This window comes from Salvia splendens, chromosome 8 (genome assembly GCF_004379255.2).
Source record: "Salvia splendens isolate huo1 chromosome 8, SspV2, whole genome shotgun sequence".
Taxonomy (NCBI): Eukaryota; Viridiplantae; Streptophyta; class Magnoliopsida; order Lamiales; family Lamiaceae; genus Salvia; species Salvia splendens.
Window position 1 is genome coordinate 24,975,875 of NC_056039.1, and position 8,337 is coordinate 24,984,211.

Genomic DNA, 8,337 nt, shown 5'->3' on the forward strand with positions numbered 1-8,337 from the left:
TAGTTTAAAGGGCGACCGAAAGGGAGCGCTGCAGAATACTCATTTCTGTTAGCGTTATCTTAAGTTTCCCGCTGAGATTTTTCTCAGTTTTTACCGCTTTCTTAGATTCCAAAGTGTTAGCTTAGTTTAAATTTCACGTTGTACTCAGCTTTTAGTTTAATCAAAGTTATTTTCGCATTTAATCCGCGCATTTACTTTTTTGTTATTACCTGTAATTCACTTGATCCAGTAGTTAAATTTCCATTGATCAAGCTAGCTAGTTTAATTCTGTCTAGATTAAAACCAGTAGTTAAAAACTCCCAAGTTAAAGCGTGGCAGCAGCCAACCCCCCCTGTTCACTACTCACACACTCGACACACCAACTTCTCTGTAGGATCGACCCCGAACTTGCCGCTTTACTGTTAAAGTTGTGCAAAATTGGGAGTTATAAATTACTTTGGCAAGGCGGAAAGGGCGAGAGCTAGATTGCATTGATTAAGTGGAAACGACATTTGCTAATTGATCCAATCGGTACGGTTATCATTCCATATAACTTGATCCGCATTCTATTCGTGTTTTCGACCTCTTTCCAAGTCCTTCCAGTGATGCTCTTGCTTGGCATGGCAGATCTTTTTTAATCCTGTGAGTTTTCTAAGAGCCACCCTCTATCTAGGGTTTGGAGGTTCTTGGGCTTTGGGTATTTAGAGGTTTCCAAGGGGTTGGAACGAAAAGATGTGGCCGTGGCCTCTAATAAAAAAAAGGATGTCCTGTGATTTAGCCACCGCCAATTAGGGTTAGAAGGTTTAGTCTACTGCCCTTGATGAAATTGGCGTTCTTTGGCCAATTATATTGGTGGAATTTGTTGTTGGTTGGCTTATTTGGTCCTGCTAATGTGTTGTGGTGCATGTGTTGTGATTTAGCCACCCCCAATTTGGATTAGGAGGCTTTATATACTGCCCTATGATGAAAATTTAGTTCTTTGGCCGATTAAATGGAATGTGATTATGGAATTTGTCTTGTCCTATGCTGAAATTTTTGTCTGAGGACCTTCATGATATTGTATTGTTGATTTTGTTGCTGGTTTGTGTTGTTGGTTGGCTGATGTGCTGATCGGCTTTGTTTGTTGTGCTTTTCCTATGCTGAAATTTTTCTAAGGGCCTTCAGATTTGGAGGCTTGTGTCACTGCCCAATGCTGAAATTTTTCTAAGGGCCTTCATGATGATGTGTTGTGAAATCTGGTCATGGTTTGTGTTATTGGCCGGCTGATGTGGTGTTGGAAATTGTGTGTGGTGCTTGTCATGTGTGTATTAGCCACCCCTTTTAGGTTTGGAGGCTTGTGTCCTTGCCCAATAATGAAATTTTTCTGAGGGCCTTATATTATTAATTTGAATATGTTCATTACATCATCCCTGCACTATTTCTATACACCAAAAACCAAAAACATCAAACCACCCCATTCCATAAACACTAGGGTCTGAACAAAAACCAAAATGATTAGACCACCCTATTCTTTAAACACTAGGGCCTGGCCAAAACTCCAAAAACATCAGAGCCAAACCTAGAAGCTAAATACATTTGACAGAGGGCCAATATCGTACATTGAGCCATCATTGTTCTTTGGCAATTGTAAGTATTTCAGCACTTCTCTCACAACATTCCCCTCCACTTCCAGCACATTGGGGAGTCCCATAGTTCTTTCCGGCCTATCATTGTTGATGTGTGGAACTTTATACCCATTTCCACCTCTGCATTGTAGGATTTCTGTGAAGCAAGCCTGTAAGCTGAGGAATACTCTATTGAGAGTTTCTCATGTTGTAGTCAATGTTATTAAGCTAATTTCCGATTTCAAGCATAATTATTTCAAAATTCAAACAAATTGCAGAATATTATGATGCACTTTAAAAAGCATGCTTCTCTCTTTTGAAGTACAGTTAATACAGTTTGCCCAATGTCTTATGGAGAAGAAACCACATCAATGGCGGCTAGTGGTGCAGATTGTAGTAATGCTACTGCTACTAGAACTGATCTAGGGTGGAAGTATTGCATTCAAGTCAAGTGAACAAATGATCCACTAATAAAGTACAATGCATTTTTCGCATCACTAGGGGCAAAGAACACTTGATGCGAAAGAAGGGAAAGGTTGTTGCATGCCCTAAGTGTCCGAAAAGTGTTCGTGAAGAAATTTGGAAATATTTTACCAACAAAAGAGCTGCGGGATCCTCTCAAATTCCTATGTCAAGTCATTCTGCTAAACATGTTGATATTGGTGGCTTAGGGTTCAATGATGATGATGGTGAAGATGATATGGGACCTAATGTAGGTCAAACACAAAAGAAAGTAGATCGTCCTCTGAAAGGGCCTATGGATTTATATACTATATATACCGATACAACGATGCAAAAAGTGAAGCAAAGAGAGGTCGAGGCAGCTGAATGTGAAGGAAGCTGCTGACAAAGAAGTTGTATCCCGAGTTTATCAATACATTGCTCGTTTTTGGTACTAAGCGGGCTTGTCATTCAACTTGATTCAATTGCCAAGCTTTCAAGATATGCTCCATGCAGTTGGTGACTTTGGCAAGTATTTGCCTGCTTCTAGCTACCATGACATTCGAGTGCCTCTCTTAGAAAAGAGATCATATATACAAATTCATTGGTGAAGAAAAAGAAGAACGAATAGAAGCTTTATGGTTTCACAATCATGTCAGATAGATGGACTGATAGGAGACAAAAGACTATTTTAACTTATTGGCTAATTCTCCTAGTGGATCGGTCTTTATTAAATCTATTGATGGATCTAGCTTTGTCATAACAGGAGAAAATTGTTTCAGTTTCTTGATTCTGTTGCGGGGGAGGTCGGCAAAGAACATGTTCTCCAAGTAGTAACAGACAATGGGAGTAACTATGTAGTCGCTGGAAAGATGTTGATGGAAAAGAGAAAACATATTTATTGGACTCCATGTGCAGCTTACTGCGTAAAATTCATGCTTGAGGACATTGGTAAGACTCGGGTCATTCAAAGAACTATTTTAGGGCTATTAGTCTTGTTGGCTATATTTATAGCCACAGTTTTACCTTACACTTATTGAGAACTTTCACAAAGGACTTGGTGAGGCCGGCCATCATTCAGTTTCTTACATCCTTTTTATCATTATAAAGGTTGCACAATGATAAATATAACACTAGAAAATGTTTATTTCTAATGAGTGGATCCAAAACAAGCTTTCAAAAGAACCTAAGGGGAAGGAAGCAACTAGGACAATGAAAGAGCAGGTTTGTGCAGGCTCGTGTACTCTACTAGTCAGGAGGGTGATTCCCAATCTAGTTGTGTCGTTGGCACGATGACCTAAAAACCTGGTATCAACAATTTCCTCAACCCACATGTACTGGTTAGTATAGTGAGAGGAGGGGTCGAATCCCACAGAGATGGATGTTTGCTTCTTGTGATTGTGGTGATAATCTGGAAAGGGTTTGGTTAGATACCATGCATGGGTTGAGGTTCTATCTAGACATAAGCTAAAGGTTGGACCTGTACTCTACTGACTGGTAAGAAGTTCTCATATCGGGATCAGGTTGGGCACGTGAAAGGTAGGTTGGTACGACTCCGGTGCATGTGAAAAGTAGAAGTTTACTAAAAATAGGTAGACAGAGACAAAAACAGATCTCCGACCGAACTGGCTGATGAACCGCCGGATTCGCCAAAAGTCTGACAAAAGGTGAAGGCCAAAAGGTAAAAGCAGCTGAAAAGTAAAAGTGGTCCACAAATTGGATGCGGATGTTGTCTTCTCCAACAAGTATGCACAAAAATCAGATAAACACAGATTCCATTGATAACAACTCAGATTAACAACTTCACAAACCAAGATCCACAATTAAAAAGCTAAAACTCGAAGATTAACAACCAATAATCCCAGATTACGCATACTGACTAGCATGCAAGGTAGCGACAGTCACATAAACTCGGAATTCATGCATTAAAGTTCAGATCGAACGATTAAACACTTAGAATCCTAACTAGCAAACTCAGATCTACCCTACTCAACGAATTCATACTTCAACACTTCGAAAACTCATGCAAACACTGGATCTAACTAATCCAGGAAGAATAAAACACGATGGCAACGAAAAGATGAAAAAAAAACCAACTTCCATATGATAACGTTTGGATCTCAATAAAATACTTCAAAAACATCAAGAGATTTAAGTTCCAACGGTGGATCCAACGAGATAAAACAAAATACGAAGTTAAACTAAGAAAGCATGTAAAGATTGTTTTGCCACTCCAGGCGATGAAACAACATTCTGGCGACTACTACGGCTGGTGGAGCTGACGGTGAACGATCACGGTGGAACTCCGAGATCTCCAAGTGATTCTGACTGGTCGGCGAGGAACGAAAGGTGTGGAGCTAGCCTCCGCTCCGGAACTAAGACTTCCGAGAGCGGTTTCTAAGTGTGCCTTCTAAATATGAGTAGTCTCTTTTTTCATTCTTCATATGACCTTCTATTTATAGAGAGGCTTGCCCTAGGATTGAAGTTGTTCTTCTCTGTAATTTATCGCTTTTGCCCCCGTCAAATAGTTGGTCGTCTACTAGCAGTCCTCTCATTTCCATCTCGAGCCTTTGGGCATGCATCCTGGTCAGTATCGCACCCTTCTGGCGTCCTTTATCACTTGAAATCTCCGATTCATTCCTTGCTGACTTGTACCATTTCCTGCACATTTACGCAACTTTTCTTGCAGAATATGCATGTTAAGACTTGTACCATCATACTGACTAGTAACCAAGGCCTAGAATACGACTTATCAGACATCACAATATTCTCCTTCCTGGAAGAATGTGGTTCACATTCTCAAAGTTAAGGCTCCCCTAGTAGGGTTCTTAGATTGGTGGATGGTGAAAGGAAACCGGTAATGGGTCATACTTATGAGGCAATGGAGAAGGCAAAAGAAACAATCGCGAAGTCTTTTGATTGGCTTGAGCAATGATACCCCAAAGTTTTCGAGATTATTGATAGAAGGTGGAATTGCCAACTCCATAGGCCATTGCATGCAGCTATCTTTTATGATTATCCGGAAATGAGATTTGATGTTGAGTTAACTTCAGGGTTGTTTGACTGCATCTAAAGAGTGGTGCCAAAGAAAGAAGATCAAAAAGAGACAATGAAGCAGTTGCAAATTTACAAAGTTGCATCAGGCTTATTTGATGACGAAATTGCAAAAGAACAAATTTATGAATTGCCTCCTAGGTACTTTATTTGGCTTTGTAGCTAACTAGTGGAGTTTTCCCATTGCCTCAGCTCCGCTGTTGCAAAAATTTGCAATGAAATTTTAAGCTTGACTTGTAGTACTTCAGGGTGTGAGCATAATTGGAGTGTTTTTTAGCAGGTAATTGACAAATCTTTTATTATATTTTGGTTTTCAATTTTAAACTTATAATATAATATTATAATTATAAATCTATTATTATTTTTATATGGAAAATTCATTAAAAAACAAGCTCGAGCATGAAAAGTTACGTGATTTGGTTTATGTGAAATATAACCAAAAATTGTATGAAAGGTACGAACAAAGAAATGAACTCGATCCTCTTTCACTATATTACCTTGAATACTGTAATGAGTGGTTGGTTGGAGAGTTCGACGGTGCTAAAGGTGAAGGTAATGATATGGTTTTTGATGGAGAGAATATCACATATACTACGTCTAAGAAAAGAAAATAAACTTCTACATCATCAAGTTCTAGAAAAGCCTCAAGAACCACATACATATCTTGAAAAGGGAAAGGCAGATTGGTGACATGGGTGCTAGACATCAAGAGTCTTCATGGATTTATTGGGTTCCAAGGATGAGAGAGAAGACTTTCCAAGGATCCAGTAAAGCTAGAGGACCTCCAGAGGATATGAGGAATAGATAAGGCTCGGATTTGAGGACGCGTCAAGGATTTCAACTACAGCTAGATTCAACCGATAATCGTCCTATTGAGATTATATCCGAAAGCTCTGAAACTTCCACCATTGTCTTCGTCTTTGAAATAAATGCACATGGGTATCTTGCACACCCCAATCAGAGTCTGGATGAGGTAGATATGACCATTTTACAGAAGCCACGCGTTGCAGAAAAGTACCACCCGAGCGGGTGGCTTTCGGCGGAAAAAAGCCACCCAGCCGGGTGGCCTCCCGAAGGCACAATTGAGTCAGCGGAGTCCACCCTGGCGGGTGGTGACCCGAAGGCACTGTAGAGGCAGCGACGTCCACCAGGGCGAGTGGCTCACGCAGAGGTTAGATTTTGTGGACCTTTTCTTGGAATTTTGGTAAGGGTGAGCGAAAAAACTAAAAACCGGATATCCGAACCGAACCAAACCGAAATTTGAAATTCAGTTCAGTTTTTTTGGTTTTTCGGTTCGGTTCAGTTTTGAAAATAAAAAAAAAATCAGTTTTTCGGTTCAGGCGAAGAAAAAAGCTGAAAAAATGAATAACCGAATTATATATATATATATATATTCTTTTAATTTAATATAATATATTATATATATATTCTTTTAATGTATTCTACTATATAATACTCCATCCGTCCAAGAAAAATAGGGCACTTCCATTTTCTGCACTCGTTTTGAAAATGATAATAAATAGTTAAAGTGGAGAGAAAGAGAAGTTAGAGAGAGAATAATATAGACAAGAGAATTATCTACATTATTCTCTCTTGTACTTTACTTTCTCTCCACTTTAACTATTTATTATCATTTTTTCAAAACGAGTGCAGAAAATGAAAGTGTCCTATTTTTCGTGGACGGAGGGAGTAGTATATATTATATATATTATTAATTTTATATATTATATATATATATATTACATTAGTATATATAAAATAAAATAAAAATATATATATTAATATTATATGTTTTTTTCTATTTTTTCGGGTTTTTCGATTTATTTGGTTTTGTTCGGATTTTTAAGTTCGGTTTTCAGTTTTTTCGGTTTCAGTTTTTCGGGTTCGGTTCGGTTTGGATTTTAATCTAAATTCTATTTTTCGATTTTGGTTCAGTTTTGGCAAAAAAACCAAACCGAAACCCAAATGTTCACCCCTAAATTTTGGCATAAACTATAAATAGGACATTTTCTCTTTTTTCTAGTTGGTTGATTAATGAATTATGATATCTCCTTTGTGAGTTTTTCCTCTTTGAGGATTGTATCCAATTCCTTCATTGAAGGTTGCTTGTTTCTTTCCTAGATAGATTCAAGTATAGCTATGCATCAATGGAAGTCTACCCATTGAGTAGTAGAGTCAAGTGGTGATTAGAGTTGATGAAAGTTGCCTAGGGTTGTCTCCATCCTTTTGGTCAAGGTCCTTTGGTTGTACCTCTTTTCCCTCATCTTATACACATGCTTTCATTTCTTATCTTCCATGATTCTCTATTTTGGATCTAGTTTTTGTGGCTAGATCAACCCTATCTTTGTTTCAATTTGTGTTTTGTTGGTAGATCTAGACTTGTGGCATAATCTTGGGTATTTTAATGGATCTAGACAATCAAGATCCTTATCATTGGTGACAATGGTTGAAGAAAGAGAGCTTGTGAATGAAGAATCAGAAGATAAAGAAGTCGTGGATGTAGAAGAAGGATCTATTTCGTTGGTCCGGAGAAAGATGATATTGATAAGGATGAGGATGACTATGTTGGGGAGGATGATTTTGTTGTGGATGATGATAATTGAGAATGATTTTAATTTAGATTTTATAAGTATTATGATGATGACTTTATATTTTAAATGTTGAACTAAGACTTATTATTATAGTCATCATATATAATATATAATTGCTTATGACTTTATCCTTTATTTATTATTTTAATAGTTGATATTTACAATTGTTTATTGTTTTCTAAATTTTTGAATTTATGTGTACATATATTATTAATATTTTATTAATTAATTTATCTTCTGCCATACCGATACGTCATATCCCTCTGGCGATTTTTCGGCTTACCGTCGTAAGCCACCATACGCCATCCATAAAATTGGCTGCATTGACTGAATTGCTCTAAAAAACCTAGGTCTAATATGTTTGTATCAGAGGAATTAGGTGGTTGACAAATCAGATGGATTTTAAATGCATATGAATTGGCAATAGCCTGAAATTCTAGATCCATGGCAGTTATATGTGGTGTGGTATTGTTTTGCTGAATGTTAATCTCTTTACTTGCCCAAACAGGCCATTTGGCCTTAATCGCAAGTATAATCTGGCATAAATAAGAACGCATAGCTAAATGATTATCTTCATCGAGTTTTTTAAGTTTGATAGTAAAAAAAAAGTTGCATACCTTGTGGATAAGGCGGTCCTCATCACTGGCTTGTAGACTAAATTGATTGTC